Source organism: Polypterus senegalus, chromosome 2 (assembly GCF_016835505.1).
Source record: "Polypterus senegalus isolate Bchr_013 chromosome 2, ASM1683550v1, whole genome shotgun sequence".
NCBI classification, from domain to species: domain Eukaryota; kingdom Metazoa; phylum Chordata; class Cladistia; order Polypteriformes; family Polypteridae; genus Polypterus; species Polypterus senegalus.
In genome coordinates, this window is record NC_053155.1 from 91422351 (window position 1) to 91444351 (window position 22001).

At 37.0% G+C, this 22001-nt stretch overlaps 1 pseudogene; it reads right to left on the bottom strand.

Annotated features, from left to right (window-relative positions):
• Nucleotides 1–365: 365 nt before the first annotated feature.
• LOC120524389 lies at nucleotides 366–3351 on the bottom strand (annotated as a pseudogene).
• Nucleotides 3352–22001: the final 18650 nt, after the last annotated feature.

A 22001-nucleotide genomic window follows, 5' to 3' on the forward strand; every position in this document is an offset into this window, starting at 1 on the left:
CCTCAAAATAGTCAGCCCATCTATTCATCTGCTGCTCTAGTCCTATGATGACCTTTCCCTCCTTGTCTTTGACGGGTCGCTCTGGCCTGTTGTACTTTCCAGAGAGTTTCTTAGTTGTGTCATACAGCTGTTTCATGTTGCCATTGTTGTTGTTTCATGTTGCTTTGTACTGACAAATGGCAGAATGCAAACCAAAGGAAAAAGGGCAGTGAAGAATAATTATAATATATAATAAAATTCAAAAAAATTGAAACAAGGCATTAACATTAGACAAAAATTGATTCCTTGGAATGCATAAATCACAGCTGTTGTGGCAATGATATACAGCATAAAATGGCACTCAGACTGACCGGTCACACACTTACTTACTTACTTATGCCCTCCACCCCTTCCGGGTATGGGCTGCCAAAGGTAGATCTCCAGAGATTTCTTTCCTGGGCCATTCTTTCTAGTTGACTCCAAGTGTAGCCCATGCTTGTGATGTCTGCCTCGAGGTCGCGTCGCCAGGTGTTTCTTGGACGGCCTCTCTTCCGCTTTCTTTGTGGGTTTCATCTAAGAGCCTGTCTGGTGATGCTAGTTTGCGGTTTACGTAGGGTATGCCCTATACATCCCCATCTTCTCTTCCAGATTTCTGCTTTTACTGAAGGTTGGCAGGTCCTTCCCCATAGGTTGGTGTTACTGATGGTGTCTGGCCAGCAAATGTGGAGGATCTTTCTGAGAGAGGTGTTGATGAATGTCAGGATTCTTTTCGGGTGGTGGTTTTGGTTGTCCTCCAGGTTTCGGCCCGTACAACAGTACTGATTTCACATTGACGTTGAACAGACGTATCTTGGTGGTCAAGGTCAGTTCTCTGGAAGCCCAGATGTTCTTGAGCTGGATGAAGGCAGCTCTTGCTTTGCTGATCCTTGTCTTGACGTCTGTATCTGTTCCACCCTGCTGGTCGATAATGCTGCCCAGGTAGGTGAAAGACTGTATCTCCTCCAGGGAACTTCCATTCAGGGTGACTGGGTTGTTGCTGTTGGAGTTGATCTTAAGAATCTTGGTCTTCTCCGTGTGGATGTTGAGTCCAACCTGTGATGATGTGGCTGCCAACACACTGGTCTTCTCTTGCATCTGCTGTTGACTGTGGGAGAGAAGTGCGAGATCATCGGCAAACTCTAAGTCTTCCAATTGGCTCCACAAGGTCCACTGGATTCCATTCCTGCGTTCACTGGTGGATGTCTTCATGATCCAGTTGAAAGCGATGAGGAAGAGGAACAGGGATAACAAGCATCCCTGTCGGACTCCCGTCTTCACTTGGAAGTTGCTCTCTATGGATCACTCTGCAGGTTATTCCCTCATATGAGCTTTTGATCAGGTTGACCACCTTGGCTGGGATGCTGTAGTGCCGGAGGAGCTTTCACGGGGTCCTTCAATCCACACTATCAAACGCCTTCTCATAGTCGACAAAGTTAATGTACAACGGTGTGTTCCACTCCAAGGACTGCTCGACTATGATGCGCAGCGTTGCAATCTGGTCCTTGCATGATCCATTCTGCTGGAAGAATGCTTACTCATCTTGTAGTTGTGGATCAACGACGTCCTTCATCCGTTCTAGGAGGATCCAGTTGAAGACCTTGCCTGGCACTGACAGAAGTGTGATGCCTCTGTAGTTGTTACAGTTACTGAGGTTCCCTTTTTTTGGAAGCTTGACTAGGTAACCCTCCTTCCAGTCAGTTGGTATCTCTTCCTCCTCCCAGATCTTCTCGAAAAGGGGGTACAGCATCTCCACTGATGCTTCCAGGTCTACTTTCAGGGCTTCTGCTGGTGTGTCGTCAGGTCCGGCTGCCTTCCCGTTCTTCATCAGGGTGATGGCCTTCCTGATCTCTTCCCTGGTCGGCTTACCGCAATTGATGGGAAGATTTTCGTTGGCTGGGTTGATGTCTGGAGGGTTTGGTGGTACTGGTCTATTCAAAAGCTCCTCAAAATAGTCAGCCCATCTATTCATCTGCTGCTCTAGTCCTATGATGACCTTTCCCTCCTTGTCTTTGACGGGTCGCTCTGGCCTGTTGTACTTTCCAGATAGTTTCTTAGTTGTGTCATACAGCTGTTTCATGTTACCGTTTTACAATGCCTGTTCTGTTTCAGCTGCTAGTCCGTCTATGTAGTCTTTCTTGTCCTTCCTAATGCTCTTCTTCACCGCTCTATGGGCTTCTGCATATTCCTCTTGCGCCTTGGCTTTTGATGCCCTAGTCCTGCTGTTGTTGACTGCCACTTTCTTCTGTTTTCTCACTTCTATCTTTCCCAAGGTCACAGCTGTGATCCACTCTTTGTGATGATGTTTCTTCATTCCGACCACTTCTTGACAGGCTGTTCTCAATGTCTCTTTTATTGCCTGTCAACTGATCTGTACACTACTTCCTTACTCTTCCTGGTCCAGTTCTTGTAGCACCTTAAACTTGTTCTTCAACTGAAGTCCAAACTCTTCCCTGACGCTGGAGATCTTTAGACGGTTGACGTCATACTTAACTCTACACTGTGTTGTTTCCTTCCAGTTCTTCTTCATCTTCAGCTGCATACTGGCTACTACTAGGTGGTGGTCGGAAGCCACATCTGCTCCTCTTCTAACTCTAACATCCTGAAGGGATCTTCTAAACTTCTTACTAATGCAGATGTGGTCAATCTGATTTTCTGTCAAGTTGTCCGGTGATACCCAGGTGCTTTTGTGGATCCGCTTGTGAGGAAAGATGCTACCTCCGATGACCAGGTTATTGAGCGCACACACTTTCGTAAATCTCTCTCCATAATCGTTCATCACTCCCAGCCCGTGGATCCCCATGACTTGTTCATATACTGTGTTGTCGGATCCAATCTTGGCGTTGAAGTCTCCCATAAGGATGATGATGTCTCTGGCTCGAAAAGTCTGTTGTAGAACTGGTCCTTATCTTCTTCATCAGAGTCATTTGCTGAAGCCTAACTCTGGATAACGTTGAATTTTATCTACTAGTGTTTGGTTTTGAAGGATGCTGTGATAATCCTGGGGCCGTGTGCCTCCCATCCAATCAGTGCCCTCTGTGCTTGTTTGGACAACATGAAGCCTACTCCCTGCACATGGGGTCCATTTCTCTCTTCATGCCTGGAGTACAGTAACAGCTCACCTGTTGTTAGTTTTCTCTGTCCGACTTGTGTCCATCTGGTTTCACTGATGCCAAGCATGATCAGGTTGTTCTTTTTCATTTTGGCAGCTACCTGTTCCGTCTTGCCTGTCTCGTACATGGTCCTGATATTCCATGTACCAATAAGGGGTCTCCTGGTGAAAAGAAGGGTAGTCGGCTCAGTGGTTTCCTTTTGGCTTTCACCATCTAGCGTCATGCGTCATGCATCATGCGTCTCCGAGTTGTCGGAGATCCTTCATCTTCCAGGAAGTTAGTCTCTGTTTCTCTTTTTGGCGTTTCTATAGCGTAGGGGTTTTACAGGGTGGGGTTGCTAGCCCAACACCCAACCCTCCTCCTTTTTCATCCTGGCTTGGGACCAGCAATGGTGGAGTTACTGACTGGTCAAGCCTTGTGAAAATGTATGAAAGATTTGTGAGAATTTAGCCTTCAACCAAAAATGAAAACTAAGATGTTTTCTGGTTTAGAACTGACAATTACTATTTATTTTACTATAATTTTGGTATTTTTAATAATCTTATCCATGCAACAGAATCACGGATTGACTTAGACTACTGTTTTGTTTGAGCCTGTAAGAGAGATGTTTGCTTCCTTCTGTCACTCCTAGTAGCAAAATACAGTCCAATGTAAGCATAATAGTTTCTGAAATAATAATTTCTGAAATGGCCTACTTTAAACTACAATAAAGGTACACACTATTCTTCTGCTGTTAAAACATGACCCAGCTGCATGCCTTCAGTTTTTGTATTTATTTAATAGATTATGGCTTGTCAGTTCCTTTTTTTAATTCATTACTCAAACCTTTTATAAGTAAATAAATTTTATTTATATAGCACTTTTCAAGAACATATGTCACAAAGTGCTTTATAAATTGTCATCACAGACACTAACCCAAAAGTGAGTTAATACATTAAAACCATGTATAAAATCATATAGACATACATACAGTACATGAAAAACAGTAACACACAAAAGCAAGCTTAAATAAATTTAAACAAAGAATCTGCATGGACATACGCAATAAATCTTGATAACACACAAATCAACCTAGAACAAATAAAGACAAGGGAAAAACAATCGGACATGAGCATCAGTAGGCTTTGCGCCTTAGGAACCAAGTTACCCGAACAGTTCAGTAATTATTTAATGCTCTGATGCTGATATGTTTGATCATAAAATAGGTCATTATAGTAGCAATTGACGAGAAGAATTCATAATTAACTGCAGAATTACAGTATTTGAGAGTTCCTCTAGAGTGCCTCTTTCTCTTGCACGATTTAGCTCAAAAACTAATCAGCATATCGTCATCTCATAATAGATTTTAGTTTCGAGTTTCGTTATTTTTCCATCTAGTCTTTTTTAGCTATATGTCCTCAAGACACACAGACACACACACAGACAGACAGACACACACCCATCATCGAGATAATGATGTTTTCGGGTGTCAGGGACCGGAGATTGAAATTTTTGACGAATCTAAAGCTTTCTCTCCTCCCCCATAGATGATACATTATGGCGAGGGAAGGCACAAAGTAAAAATGCGTAGACATACACAGCAAAACACAATAATGTTGCACAGTAAAATGACAAAATAGTGGGTCTTAATCTCGTTTTTAAAAATGTCCACAGTGTCTACTGATCACACATCTACTTGAGGAGAATTCCACAATTTAGGCACCACAATCTCAAATGCACAATCTCCTTTATTCTTAAGTCTGGTGTGTGGAAGAGCTTACAAATCCTGATCAGAAGATCTCAAAGGCCTGGATGTGATATAATGATACAGTAGCTCAGTAATATAGGTAGGAATTTGACGGTGTAAGGCTATAAAAGTGAGAACCAGGATTTTAAAGTGAATTTCACAGGAAGTCAGTACAAAGAAATCGGGATGGGTGTTATGTGAGATCTTTTAGATGATCTAGTCAGGAGTCTTGCAGTAGCATTCTGGAACAGCTGTAGGTGATCCAGTGAGGATGAATTTAAGCATGCCAAATGCATGTACTGTCACCTCCAGTTCTGTTTAGAAAACCATTTGCTTGAATTTAGTAAAGTTCGTGAAGTGAAAGAAGCAAGACTGTGTTCAAAATTTAACAAGTCAAAGTCTGACCAAAAGAAACTCCTAGATTTCCGACAGAGGATTTCACAAAAGAAGAAGCAGAGCCTAGGTTGTCTAGAACCTTTGGGATAAAACTGTCAGGTGCACAAATAATGTGTTTCAAACAATTCTCAGTCATCAATTTATTATAACATTTAGACAGTCTTGCAGAACAGATTACTTTGCAACGTGTGACAGTTTAAAACATATGTATAACTGTATTTTATCAGCATAACAGTGGTAGGATATGCATTTAAAAGTTCTCAAAATATGACCGAGGGGAATTAAATACAAAGCAGACAAAAGAGGGCTCAGAACAGAACCTTGGGACACACCATTGGACGAGTAACAGATGTAGACATAATGTTTCCAGCACCAACAGAGAAATTCCTGTGAGAGAAATAGGAAAAGAACCACTCCAGGGCTGACTCAGATATGCTTACACTTGTCCAGAGTCTCTCGATCAGGATATGATGATCAACAGTGTCCAACATGGCTTTAAGTTCCAAAAACACCAGCACAGATTATTCACCTACATTGCTTTGCATTTGAATGACACTAAAGACTCTGAAGAGAGAGTGCATCCTACAAAAGCCAGGCTGAAACTTATCTAAAATAATGGTTTCCTCAAGAAAAGCTGTAATTTGATTAGCATCAGTGTTTTTTTGTTAGACCTTTGCCATAAAAGACAGTTTACAAACAGGCCTATAGTTTTGAATCAAATGATTATTAGGATTAGGCCTGTTTAAAGTAAGCAGGGACATAGCCAGAAATCAGTGAGGTGATTATACCTGTAGATAATACATTAAGACCAATGGAATAAATTACATTTTTAAATAAAGAAACAGGTAAGATGTTAAGGGGGCAGGAGGATGGTTTCATCCTGTTTACCAGTTCAGAGAATTCTTTATAAATACCTGAGCCTCCTACAGTAATTCCAGTATGAATTTTCCAGAGTTCTGAAGTGCAATAGGCAGTGTTGTGATGTGAGATTTTTGCATATAACTTGATAAATGTTTTGTATGTCTTTATTTGAAATTTAGGCACAGCAATGTACTGTAATTTAGTGTTACTTTGGTGAGAGGCATTCACGATTGCCCCCCCTTTTTACGACTGAGTCTCTTTGAATTTTATGACAGAGTTGGGGGAGGGTGAGTATTTCTCTGCTAAGGTCTTTCAATCCCTGCAAGGAAGCCAGGTTGTTTAACATATGGTTTGGGGGCAGGTGTTAAGATGTTCTATTTCCCCCATTGGTGTGAGGTATGGCTGTTTGGAATTGGCTTGTCTCAGAAGCCTTTAAGTACCTGATGTTCTATTGGCTCTAGGGTTTGGACAAAACATCTATAAATGTATGTGCTTAACCTTACAATCTCTCTCTTACTAACCAACATATGAAGAAGAAGCATCTCTGTTGCTAACCTGTGATGATGAAGACAACACAATGAAGAGCACAGCTCAGCAGCCATATTGAGCAGACATGTGGCTGAAAGTTGAGCACCAGTGATGCCTTACCCCGAGACATTTTAAGTAACTACAAGTCTGTGTGCCACCTGAACTACACATCACCATTTAATCAGGTTGTATGGTTGCCAATATTCAAATGTACTTTTGATTTTGATTTTGTTATTATTTATGAATATCATCAGTAATACATTATTTTATGTGTAACTTAACTCCTGCTTGTCTTTTTACTACATCTAATTGCCTGAGGTTACAGATATAGAAGGGAAGGTGGGGATAAGTTATATACAATAATACCTTATAAACAGTGGTAAGTCTGTGAGATTAGGCATTCTAAGGCTACATATTAAAAATACAATAGGGGAAAGTAGAGCAAAATATATTACTCTATCAAAATAAAACAGGCAGTGAATGAAGATTTATAAAATTGTTGCAAAACCAAAAACAATTGTAAACCTGCCTATTTGTTTGCAATACATCTCATTAAAATTTCTCAAAAACAGCTAAAAAAAGTTTACGAAAATTAAGTCACACTGACTGCCATATCCTTATATTGTCAGACAGAAAAGATATTATACCATCACTCGTGTGTAAAAAGGAAAGAGCTTGATTTCAGGATAAAAATTTAATTGCTCGTACTAAAAAAAATCCTTTAATCTTCAGGATCTAGATTTTTAATTTCCATGAAATTGTAGATTGTTATACTCTTTATTATCAAATAGTTTGTTTATGCACTGCTCTTTGTTTTTAATTTTTCATCTGAAAGTATTAATTGTACTAACTGATTTAATTCACTCATCTACTGCTGAAGGAAATTAAAATTGCTCTGTAAAAGAGACACACATAGCTTCAGTCTCAGATGATGCTATTCATTTCATGCTTACTCCTGCTAATCCTTTTCTATTCAATCTTGCTGCTTTTCTAACAATGATCATATTCTTAAATTTCAATACAATTCAGGTTAATCTTATTTAGTGCTTAGCCTTAAAAAAAGTACAAATACAAAACAGTAACAGAAGATAACTTAATGAACATAAACAGGTGTATGTGTCCATGTACTATAAGTGAAAAGAAGATGAGAGGTCCTAAAACTTCATCCATTCATCCAGTATTCCTTACTTGCACTCTTTGATACTGCAAAGATTTCAGTAGACATTTGGTGGGAATTATTTAAAGAACGTGTAAGGGCCAACCTTAGAAAGTTAATGTTTGATGTTAAATTCATATCATGTTTCCTGAATTTCAATAATGGAATATCATTTCCTTATAGCTACCTAGAATAAGGTATAGCCTTTTATCCCCTGTAAGTTAACATGAGATTGAACTTTCTTAGCTATATCTGTAGAAAAGAGTGTTAATTAAGCCAGTTAGAAATTACTTTTATCTCCTAGCATGGAATATTAGATATGCTTGCAAATAGGAGATGGCATACAGTTTTCTGACTGTGTTTAATTTGATTAATGTGCCTCAATTATGACTGTATCACCAAACTTTAAAATGAAATAGGATATATAAGCCATAAACAGATTTATCCTCTATTTTGTGTGACCTGTTTTGCTTTGAAGCTTTACTAAAACTTTTAAAACAAAGATATTTTGTCTGTGGAATTATGCTTGAATCATCCTGTGAAAGCTGCAGAACTTTAGTAATTTTGGATAAATCCAGCTGCAGAACATCTTATCTCTCAAAAATCTATTTTTTTCTGTTTTAATTTTTTGGAGTTTGAAGTTTTAAAAAGTCAAACAACTCCATTAAAGGAGTAAGAGAATTGCAAAATATAGAAAGAAAAGCAAATTTCTTCAGTGCAATTAATTGTGTGTTGTGATATAGAGCTTTTTTCATGGCAAAATAGTTATTTTTACTTTAAAGATTGTTATAAATATAGTTTACTAAATCTAAAACAATAACGGAATCCCATTGTGAGAATTTCACCTAATTCCTGATAGGCCTTAAATAGTAACATTGGTTGAAAAGTATATTTAGAGTATACAGTAATCCCTCGCTATATCGCGCTTCGACTTTCGCGGCTTCACTCTATCGCGGATTTTAAATGTAAGCACATCTAAATATATATCACAGATTTTTCGCTGGTTCGGATTTCTGGACAATTGGTCTTTAATTTATGGTACATGCTTCCTCAGTTTGTTTGCCCAGTTGATTTCATACAAGGGACGCTATTGGCGGATGGCTTAGAAGCTATCCAATCAGAGCATGTATTACATATTAACTAAAACTCCTCAATGCTATACGATATGCTTGATTATTCTTTTGACTGCTTGATTGTTTGCTTGTCTCTGCCTCTATCTCACCCTCTCTGACATTCTCTGCGCCTGCCAGAGAGGGTGTGAGCAGAGGTGCTGTTTGCACAGAAGCTGTTTGCCTAGTGAATACGGACGCACCTCTAAGAAATGCCGCTTTATCGCGGTGCTTCCAAAAGCACACTTATTGAATTTTTGATTGTTTGCTTTAATCTCGCTCTCTCTCTCTCTGACGTTCTCTGCACTTGATGGAGGGGCTGTTTGCACAGAGGCTGTTTGCTTAGAAGATACTGACGCTCCTCTAAAAAATGCTGCGGCAAACTTAAAAGCACACGTATTGATTTTTTGATTGTTTGCTTTTCTTTGCGAGCGCTCTCTCTCTCTCTCTGAAATTCTCTGCTCCTGAAGAGAAGAAGATATATTTGCATTCTTTTAATTGTGAGAAAGAACTTTCATCTCTGTCTTGTCATGGATCACAGTTTAAACTTTTGACTAAAGGGTGTTATTTCATGTCTAGAGGGCTCTAATAATGTTAACAGTGTGGGAGAGTGTATAAGGGCTTAAAATATATAAAAATAACTATACTATAACTATATATGGTTTCTACTTCGCGGATTTTCATCTATCGCGGGGGGTACTGGAACGCAACCCCCGCGATCGAGGAGGGATTACTGTATCTTAGAGTATATGAAGCACACTAGGACCTGGGTGTATATTTCATCCAGATTTTTTTTTACTGTTAAATATATCTTTATTCCAAACTTTACAGTATACTTTTTTCTAAATTGGCACATCTCTGATAGATAGATAGATAGATAGATAGATAGATAGATAGATAGATAGATAGATAGATAGATAGAACTTTATTTGTCCCAAGATAAATAATAAAAATAAATGATACCTCATCATAAAGCTCAAATTGTACTGTTTGTGTTGAGCTATTTATGGAACAAATGCTCAGCACCTTGTGCCTGATCCTTGCAGCCATATAATAAATGGGTTCTGAGAATGAGTGAACAAGTGAATGGAAGAATGAATGAAGATTAGTTTTCTTAACTAAACCAAACTACTGTACTTTGATCAAAAATTGGGTGAACAACAAGAGAAAGGGATAACACTAAATATTAAAATAACAAGAACACCAAAAAACTGGTTGCTTCTCAGAGTTGACCTATGCACATAGTAGCACTAGCGTAGTGGTTAAGGAACAGGGGTAAATTACACCAATTGGGGTAAAAGTGATATTTTCGGGGGTAATAAATAAATAAATAAATAAAAAGCTTGTTTCTTGTTGCGACTTACATTTTTCTTCCTGAGCTGTTAGGAAAGTGGCATATCTAAACGAACGTATCTCGTAGAGTGAGCTCCCGGTCCGATTGCAACCAATATTTATAACTTCACTGTGGTCGAACACAAAAGCGGTAACACTGTGCGGGTGGGGGGCACACATCCGTTAAAAGGAGGCGGCGAATGTCCAAAGATTAATTCTACCAGATACCGAAGATTGATTCGTCACGGAGCAGCCGAACGAGACGCATCGAGCCCACCACCGCCAGCGACTACAATAGTTGAAAGCGCCTATATTGCGCCACTACCGCTGCCGACAACACCAGGGAGAGACAACTCGAGCGCATACATCACGCCCCTTTGCATGTTGTGAGCGTAGCCTCAAATAGATTCCCTACAATATTTTGCTGAAAATTTTCGACGATCAAGGTAAGACAGTGTTGTATTATCACTTTGGTGGCCGGTGATACGTATGTGGTATCATGATTGCGCCGACCATTGGTTTCCGATATGACGCACTAACCACGTTTTCGTCAACCATTTTTGCTCCATAGCACACCCCGATCCTTATGCATATTTCCTTTTTGTTTTTTGGAAATTTAATTAAGACTTTAGAAAAATTATTTACGTCATAATCTATTTTTTTTTGCATCATCTACATTGAATTTTGAAAATGACTGCGAAGACTGCATTTGGTAGGCAGGAGTAAAAGCTTTTTCTTAATTTATCGCGAACAATATTTTTTATAACTACTTATGAAGTTTAGAAAAAAAAATGTTGTGTGTTTTTTATGCAGTCCCTATTACCACATACAAACAGGTTTGAGTGTATTTCGAACACCAAAGTTGGAAATACGATGCAGTGTGATACATATGGTCAAGGTGCAAGCATTTTTTCATAAAGATCCCTAATTTTTATGTCATTGTTTCAAAAATGAAACAACACCATTTCGTCAAGTGAATGTTGCCCTTTTATTTTTTTTATTATTTATCCTTTTATTTTTATATTATATTTGAAAACAGATTCAATAAATAATTTGAATTTAAAAACAACATTTTGTTTCCTTTCAAATCATGGGGGTAACGGTGACTTAAATAAACAAATTTTGGGGTAATGGGTAAAAAAGTTCCCCGACCCCTGTGCTAGAGAGAGTACAGAGGAGAATAATCAACCTAATTCTTAGACTGAAAGGCAAGATCTATTAAGAGAGACTGAATAACTTTTTCAGTTTAAGCAAAAAGAGATTAAGAGGAAACATAATGAAAGTTTTTAAAATGATTAAATGAATTAGTACAGTGGATCCCAGCTGTTACTTTAAAATAAATTCTGCAACAAGGACATGAGGACAAAGTTGGAATCTTGTTAATGGTGCATTTTGCACAAACATTAGAAAGCTTTTCTTCATACAAAATTATAAAGTTTTTCTTTACACAAATATTTCACATACACATAGTTCAATTACCAAGTAGTGTGGTGGAATGTTGCACTTTAGGAACCTTTAGATCTCAGCTGAATGTAATGTTTGGACAGTCTAAATGAAAAGGATGGATAAGCTTGTTGGACCAAATTGTCTGTTCTCATTAGTACTAGGGTGTTGTACCGTGTTAGCCATTATGAATGTAGAGAAAAGCCAAGCAAAATGACATCTTGCCTAAAGAAGGGGCCTGAGTTGCCTCAAAAGCTTGCATATTGTAATCCTTTTAGTTAGCCAATAAAAGGTGTCATTTTGCTTGGCTTTTCTCTGTTCTCATTAAAATTGTTCTTAGGCAGGTGGTTGACCTGTGTGTTTCTGTCTTGCAATATCTGGCATTCTGCTTACCTTGCATACAAGACTTCATTCCAACCTTTGTCCTGAATTCAAACTGAATAAACTATTAGTTAGGAGAGGCCTTTAGCCCCTGTAATATAGTTACTTTTGCGTCCTCTCCTACGTCTCAAAGTCTCAAAGCATGGTGAACATGGTCTCCATTTTGTTTTGATGTATGGTTCCAACCCAGAATTTTTTTTAAGTAATGGCTGTACTTGCTGCTCATATCTTCCTGATTAGTGGCAATTGAAATGAAAACTTTTACAAAAATAAACTGCTCAGCAAATTAGTAGCAATTTTAATACACCTATAACCCTAACAACAACAACATTCGTTTATATAGCACATTTTTATACAAATAATGCAGCCCAAAGTGATTTACATGATGAAGAAAGAGAAAAAAGACAAAATAAATAAGATTTAAAATAAGGGAACACTAATTAACATAGAATAAAAGTAAGGTCCGATGGCCAGGGAGAACAGAAAAATAAAAAAAAATCCAGACAGCTGGAGAAAAAAATAAAATTTGTAGGGGTTCCAGGCCAAGAGACCGCCCAGCCCCCTCTAGGCATTCTACCTAACATAAATGAACAGTCCTCATTGTATTCAGGGTTCTCATGGAAGAACTTGATGATGACAGTCATGTGGACATAGTTAATTCGTCATTAGATACGGGGATCTTCCCAGACTGTCTTAAGACTGCTGTAGTTAAACCCCTGCTCAAGAAAAATAATCTTGACCCCTCTGCTTTTGAAAATTTTAGACCCATCTCTAACCTGCCCTTCTTAAGTAAAATTTTAGAGAAGGCAGTCATTATGCAGTTAAATGACCACCTCAATAAACATGCTATTCTTGATAAATTTCAGTCAGGTTTCAGAACAAATCACAGCACAGAAACTGCACTCGTTAAAGTAGTAAATGACTTGTGGGTAAATGCAGACAGAGGCCATTTATCTGTTCTCATCCTCTTAGATCTGAGTGCCGCATTTGACACCATTGATCACAATATTCTTAGAAATCGCCTTAGTCAATGGGTGGGCCTCTCTGGCAGTGTCTTAAATTGGTTTGAATCCTACCTGGCAGGGAGAAAATTCTTTGTGAGTTGTGGTAATTACATCTCAAAGACACATGATATCCGATATGGTGTTCCACAAGGCTCTATCCTGGGTCCGCTGCTCTTCTCAATCTACATGCTTCTGTTAGGTCAGATTATCTCAGGTTACAACGTGAGTTACCACAGCTATGCTGATGACACACAGCTGTACTTATCAATAGCACCTGATGACTCCGACTCTTTCGATACACTAACACAGTGTCTTACTGGTATTTCTGAATAGATGAATAGTAATTTTCTCAAACTAAATAAAGAGAAAACTGAAATTTTAGTAAATGGCAATAATGGATACAATGAGGTTATCAGAAATAAACTTGATGCATTAGGATTAAAAGTTAAGACGGAAGTAAAAAACTTAGGGGTAACTGTTGACTGTAATCTGAATTTTAAATCGCATATTCATCAGACCACTAGGACAGCATTTTTTCACTTAAGAAACATAGCAAAAGTTAGACCTCTTATATCATTGAAAGATGCTGAGAAATTAATTCACGCTTTTGTTTTCAGTAGACTAGATTACTGTAACGCACTCCTCTCAGGACTACCCAAAAAAGACATAAATCATTTGCAACGAGTGCAGAATGCAGCTGCTAGAATCCTAACTGGGAAAAGAAAATCCGAACACATTTCTCCAGTTTTGATGTCACTACACTGGTTACCTGTGTCATTCAGGATTGACTTTAAAATTCTGCTTATGGTTTATAAAGCCTTAAATAATCTCGCTCCATCTTATATATTGGAATGTCTGACACGTTATATTCCAAATCGTAACCTTAGATCCTCAAATGAGTGTCTCCTTAGAATTCCAAAAGCTAAACTTAAAAGAAGTGGTGAGGCGGCCTTCTGCTGTTATGCACCTAAAATCTGGAATAGCCTGCCCCTACTCTCTCTTCTGTTTCTTTTTCCGGTTTCTTTGTGCACCACCACCTACTCAAAGCATCATGATGCACCAACATTGATGGACTGAAAGCCAGAAGTCTATGTGACCATCATCATCAAGTCCTTCCATGAAAACCCTAAATACAAAGAGGACTGTTTGATTTATGTTAGGTAGATTGTCCAGAGGGGACTGGGCGGTCTCTTGGTCTGGAATCCCTATAGATTTTTTTTTTTTCTCCAGCCGTCTGGAGTTTTTTGTTTTTCTGTCCACCCTGGCCATCGGACCTTACTTATTCTATGTTAACTAATGTTGACTTATTTTTATTTTTTATTGTGTCTTCTATTTTTCTATTCTTCATTTTGTAAAGCACTTTCAGTTACACTTTTTGTAAAAATGTGCTATATAAATAAATGTTGTTGTTGTTTTCATCACAGTGCTTTGATCAGATGGTGGTGGCACAGGCCGCCACCCCAGAAAACCGTAAAAAGAACAGAAGAGAAAGTAGGGCTTTTGGATATGAATACCATGAATAATAATGATAATTAATTGAATATACAGAGCATTAGAATTAAACTAAGATGAAGCCATGAGAAAGCCATGTTAAAGTAATGTGTTTTCAGCAGTTTTTTTTAAAGTGCTCCACTGTATTAGCCTTTGCCAATTCCTATTAGCAGGCTGTTCCAGATTTTAGGTGCATAACACCAGAAAGTTCCTCACCACTTCTTTTAAGTTTAGCTCTTGGAATTCTAAGCAGACACTCATTTGAAGATCTAAGGTTATGATTTGGAGTGTAAGGTGTAAGACATTCCGAAATATAAGATGGAGTGAGATTATTTAAGGCTTTATAAACTATAAGCAGGATTTTAAAGTCAATTCTAAATGATACAGGTAACCAGTGTAGTGACATCAAAGCTGGAGAGATGTGTTTGGATTTTCTTTTCCTAGTTAAGGTTCAAGCAGCTGCATTCTGCACTAGTTGCAATCAATTTATGTCTTTTTTGGGTAGTCCTGAGAGGATAGTGTAACAGTAATCTAGTCGACTGAAAACAAAAGAATAAACAATAAGTAGGGATAAGCGAAAACAATTTCTTGTCTGAAAAGATTTCTTTTTATTATTCTGTTGTTGCAATTAAGAAAAAGTAATTGTAATTGTAGCTCTAATTGCTATTTGTCAGTCATTATATGTACACTTGATTGACACAAGATTACTTTAAGAAGTCTGAATACAATTACATAATTATGGTCAAATCTAATGAATCAAGGAGTATCATGTTAGCACTCTCCTATTTCAATGTTGTGGAGCTAGGCTGCTGTCTGAGTAACTCAAAAATTGGATAAGGGATGGAATGATAAATGGATGAATAAATGCATTTCAAAACTGCACGATTCCAGCCATATCATTTACATTTCTTCCACTAAAATATTGCTGGTAATAGGATGTTATTAAAGATTAACATGTTTTTTTTTCTTGATTTCAGCCTTTGCACCATCATATTACACTTCACCTTTTCCCACTTTTATATTGGGTTGATGTGCTTGATTAACCTCCTCCATACAGCTCAGTCCTGCACCTCCTCCTCAGCAAACACCCTTTCCTTCAGATCTTCTTTTACTTTATCCATTCACCCCTGCTTTGGCCTCCAGCACTTGCACTCACATGTCCATACCACTTCAACCTACTTTCCAGTACTTTCTTAGATATCTCCCCCAATTTTGTTATACCTCTGGTTGTCTAATTTCTTAATCTGTCCTTTTTTGTAACTCCACATATTAATCTCAACATTCTCATTTCTGAAACATCTAACTTCTTCCCCTGCTCTCCCCTTATGGTTAAGGTTGCTGCTCCATATATCATTGCTGGCCTCACCACTGTCTTAAAAACCTTACCTTTAACCTTTGCCTTAATTCTTTGATCATACAATACTTGTGATACCTTCTTCCAATTATTCCATCCACACTGCACTCTATGGGTCATCTCTGCAACTAACTTTCCATCTTGGGCTACCACTGATCCTAGATATTTAAATTTATCCACTCTTGTCAGTAGCTCTCCGTGCATCTTAACTTCTAAATCCTGATCATTGTTAAATCTCATATAGTCTTTTTCTTCCTATTTAGCTTCAGTCCTCTATCTTCCAAAGCCCTCCTCCAACTGGGATCTTGTATGTTACCCCAACACCAATTTTAATCCTCACTCCCTGATACATATCATGGATAATCATCACATACTACTCCAGCACTTTTTTCTCTGTCATGCACCTGTAGACCTCTTGAGATGACACTCTATTATAAGATTCTCCAAACCAATAAAAACAATATGCAGACCATTCTGATTACCTCAATGCTTCTCTATAAGCTGTTTCTATTCAAAGAATGCATCAGTTGTTCCTCTCCCTGACATACATCCAAACTGTTTCTCCCCTATAGTGTCTCCTCCCTAAGCCTTCTCTCCCTAACCTGTTCCCAAATATTCACTTTGTGTAACATCAGCTTTATCTCTCTATATTTCCCATAATCCTGAATATCATTCTTCTCCTTAGAAATGGGTACAATTGCACTGTACCTCTACTCCTTGGGTATTCTCTTCTGTTCATTGATCTTCTGCATTAGATCCCTTATCCTAAACTCTTCCACACTTCTGCTGGTATTTTATCCAGTCCTGGTGATTTTCCATTTTCTTTCCTTTCAATGTCTCCTTTATTTCCTCACTCCTTCTTCTTGGTACTAGCTTTTCATTTTGGAATCCATCCTCAAATACAACCCTTGAATTCTCTTCATTTAACAGCTTTTCAAAGTATGTCTTCCATTTATTCTTGTTCCTATCATGCTCACTCAAGACCACACCGTAATCATCCTTCATCTGCTTTATCTGACCTAAATCCTTTTCAGCCTTGTTTCTAGTCTTCGAAATTCTGAAAATCATTGTCTTTCCCTCTTTTGTCTTCAATTTTTCATACACCTTCTCCAAGGTTTGTGCCTTGGCTCTTGCCACTGCCATCTTTGCCTCCTTCTTTATCTGCCTATACCTGTACATTTCTCTATCTTCCTCCATGCATGCCTGATTGGTAACATGTCTTCTTTGCCTCCTTCTTAGCCTGTATGAAATCCTGGTCCACCATGTCTCCTGTCACTAGGTGGGCTCCTTTCTGTCATACTATTCAATACCTTGACACTGAAAATATAAAAATTAAATCAAAATCTGGATATTTCTCTCAATGATAACGAAGTCTGTAATATAGTAAGTAACCTACACCCTTCACCAAGTGACTGTTGAAGCCAAAGGGAATCTATATTTTACTTCAGTCAGATCTAACATATACCTACAGCTATATAAGGCACTTTGTTACTCTGCCTTAAAAGAAAGAACATAAATTACACCCAAACCTGGTCCAAGGTGAGGTTTTACACCATTCATTGAACAAGTAAATTTTGAATTGTTCATTAGCTCTCTCTTGCTCTTATAATGTTTGCCAAAGGTAAACCCAATGGAAGCAAAATTCCAGCACCATACTGTAGTTCAAAGGATTCCTACAGCACACAAGCCCTTCCATAATTCCAAGGTCTCAGACATTACACCTTTCTGGGTTTCTCGAGCTGATAGGCAAGAGTAACATCATGAATAGCCTGCTCGTATCTTTACTACTCTTGCCAGAGCTAGAAGACAGAAAGCATGACAATTAAAATATAAACTTCTCATTTAGAAAAGGGTGTTTATTTTAACTATAAAGCTCTTGTCTGCTGGTTTTAACATTTCAATATATGCTATATAGCCCACATCTACCAGTAGTGAAACAAGTGGAATTGTGAGTTTGTCATTGGGACTGCATTATGTCTTAAGGATTAGCACTGCTGCCTCACAGCTCCAGATCCTTTGTTTGACATCATATTTCCTTAGGATGTGTTTAAGCTGAATGCTCAGTACTCAATCTGAATGGTATAGATTGAAGTCATATCCTCGAAAAACATGTTTTTATTATCTCTGTGATAATTATTTTTCCATCATGGTAGATTTTTTATCTTATAAACTATATTAAAGGCATTGTCCATGTGGATCTCCCTATATGAGTGTAATTCAAAATTGTCCCACTGTTAGTACTCAGTGCTCCATCACCCTGATTTGGATTTAATAAGTTTAAGAATGTTACAGTGGTTTGTTTTATGTTATATTTGTGGTATAACTGTAATCCGTGTATTTATTAAATATTTGCATTGCTATTTGTTTTTTTAGCACATTTCTGATGTGCGTGTTTTATTTTTTCTTATACGTTCTTATATTCCAAGATTTTAAATGTTAGAAGGCACCCCTTTCTAAAGCCAAAGTCTGCTTGAAGGCTAAAAGATTATATCACATCAGTAGTGTTGGGGGCACAGCAAAACTGAACTCAATTCTATTTGATCTTCTCATCATCAATAACTCCTTAATCTGCTGAATTTTAAAAAAGACCTTTCCTTTTCTTTGTACAGGTGGTCATTAGTAACAGAAAATGCCTTGTCTCTTTTAAAATCTTGTTCACAATATCATGAGGTGTTAATGTCCAACCTATACAAATTATATGTGACAAATGTGCATGGACTCTTATGCTAGGGGAGAACAGGACTAAACTTGCTGATTGTGATTTGCTGTTGATTTGAAATCTGTTTTGGGTAGATGTGGGTAAGCTGTAAAACTACTACACATTTAATATAGTAAATCTTTGAATTAAGTCATTCAAAACCATATATAATTTATAATTATAACAAACAAGAAAAATCACCATAATGACTAAATGATAATAAAACTGAAATGGCATATGATGTTACATAATAATTTAATTAAAAAGAAAATATTCACCTTTTTGATCTTTTATAACTATGATTACTTGTCAAATATTTTTAAAAAATTCGTAAAAATAATGTAATACTGTGTAATGTTTAGTATGATATTTTTCCAGTCTTCGTGCTAGCATACAGTATTATGCATTTGTAATTGAAACCATAGGAACTGTCAAAATGAATGAGTTTTTCTTGCCATTAATGGAACACATACGAATACACATAATCTACAGTTAAACCTAAATTTAAATTAAACCACCAATGTTCCAAGTTACTTAAATCTAGTCTGCTAGTACAATGTCTCAAAAAAAGAAAGATTTTAAGTTAGAAATTTTGACTGCTAACAGTGGTTTGCATTGATATATTTCTTTGCATTCACAAAACCGTGAGAAGCCATAATTGTCTAAAGCTATATCATCTATATAAGACTGAATTTGAATAACTAAGTAGCACTTTGTTGTCAGACCTTCTGTACTTTCATATCTGCATGACTGAACTGTAATCTGCAGATAAGATAGGGAAATTAAATCATCTCCTTATTTCCAATTACCAGATGCAATTTTAATTACTGCTTGCCACCTTTGTAGATAGAGAACAACACTAGCAAGGATCAAATGAGATTTGCCATCTTTGGTCCTCAGTGTATGCTATTATACCATTTATTTTAGAATCCAACTTCTTTTGCTTTCTCTAGAGCTGCAGTTCTGTGCAGCTTTATGATACAAGATCAACATTGCCACTCAAAACAAACAACTCTTATCAAGCAAACATCAAATGGAATAATTTAGCAAAATAAACCCCAAATGTAAGGCATGTGAAAGATTTGCACTGTAGCTGTTCTTTTTTTTCTTTTTCCAAATTCAAAGACTGAAGAGTAGGGATTGCATTCTCTTGTAACTTGACTTCATGTACTGGACTGTTTCTTACTGATCATTTGAACATTTTCATTTGAACAGAATTATTTTCTTGGAAGAAACTGCTAATTTAAAAACATATCTTTTTTAACAAAAAGAAGCATAATAACCTTTGAACCCTTAAAATGCAAAATATAAAGAGTAAAATCCTAAATAGAAATGTGAATTCAAAGAAATATGCGCTTTCAGAAAAGAAAAAGCTTGCCAATAATAGGGATGTTATTTGTAAAGAACATGGTTTTTAATTAAAAGGAGTGCATTTATATCCTCTTTATATATGCATGCAGGTACTTTCAGATAAATAATGGTCATTTAAATAAAACATGATGTTCACATACAATAAAGTACTCTTCACTCATTTAGTTGTGTTTGAGAGGCAGCTTTCAAACAAGAGTGCAGGTGCTCCAAAAATAATGCCATCTTCAGATTTACTCCATCACTGAGCTATTTAAGTTAAGCCGACAGCGCACTTTCGAAATGGAGTTCTTATTATTATGTAAAAATTATATGACTGTTAATCTTTGATTCTAAAAGCGATACAGATACTGACAAATACAAGTAGTAAATTTTAATTACTTTTTGTCTTCTTTCTATTGCATTTTCTCTCAATGCTCATGTTACTCAACCTACATACCTTATAAAAATATTCTCTTCCCTATAAGTTTTCATACTTTCTTGTTATACAACACTGAATTGTAGTGGATTTGTTTGCCACTGATCAACAGATAAAGACTCTATAATGACAAAGTGAAAACAGACTTCTGCAAAGTGGCTTGAATTAAATACAAATATAAAAGATGCAATACTTGATCACATATGTTTTCACCCCCCATTAGTATTTAAGAGATGTAACTAATGACAGCCTTGAATCTGTATGGTCAGGTCCCTATCAACTTTGCACATCTGGATACTGCACTTTTTCTCCATTCTTTGCAAAACTACTTAAGTTCTATCAGGTTGTATGGAGACATGAGTAAACGGCCTTTTTCAAGTCCAACCACAAAGTCTCAGTTGGACTGAGATCTGGACTTTGACTAAGTCACCCCAGAACATTAACATTGCTGTTTTTAAGCCATTCCTGAGTAGCAACACTTGTCAGTCTCTCCAATCTCAGCAGCTGTAGCTTATACCTTCTTCAGAGTTGTCACAGGTCTCTTGGTTACCTCCCTCACTAGACTTCTTGCACTTGTTTGGAAGGCTTGCTCTAGGAGATTTACATCTGTGCCAGACTGTTTCCATTTCTTAATGATTGATTTAACTGGAATCCAAAGAATTTTTTCTTGTCTCCATCCCCTAGTTTGTGCTTTTCAATTACCTTTTAACCTTTTAATTAACCTTTTTAAGAGCTACCTGAGTGATCTTTTGACTTCATAGTGTATGTTAGACCAAAATACTGACTCAACACAAGTTGGACATTCCCAGAAGGTGCACTTATGCTACTATCAACTGAAACCCCCTGACTGTAGACAGATGATCTCCATTGAACTTATTATGTGACTTTTTAATAACAATTGGCTACACCAGGGATGATTTAGGCATGCCATATTACAGTGGGTGATTATTTATGTGATCATATATATATATATATATATATATATATATATATATATATATATATATATATATATATATATATGTAATTAATTTAGACCACTGAATAGAGATCTGTTGTCACCTTATCATTAAAGGGTCTTTCTCTGATGATCAGTGTAATAAAAGCCACCACCACTGAGGTTCAATGTTGTATAACAATATAATTTACACTGTATATACAGCCAAACATTTTAGGAGAAAACAAGTTTGCAGACTTGTGCCATCTTCACAACTTACACACAGACAATTGTGTACATTTCATCCCTCCTACAGAGTATGACAAAGTACATTCTTTTTCTAAGCTAAAGGACTTAGACATTGAATACAAGAAGCATATATTGTAAAAGGCTCATATTGAAAATCTATTTTAATATTTTTAATTTGTACTCACTACCACAAATATCTCCCTATGGTATAAATAACTTGGAATGTGTTTGAATAATGTAGTTTGTTTTTTTACACTAACAATTATTATTATTAATTACTTAATGTCTATGTTTTTTTTTACACTAACGATGATTACTAATTAATTACGTAATGTCCATTTTAGGAGCATGTTGTAAGTCAGGTTCAAGTGTACACTGGGGAAACACCAAGAACTAATGATCTCCATGATGACCCAGAAGAA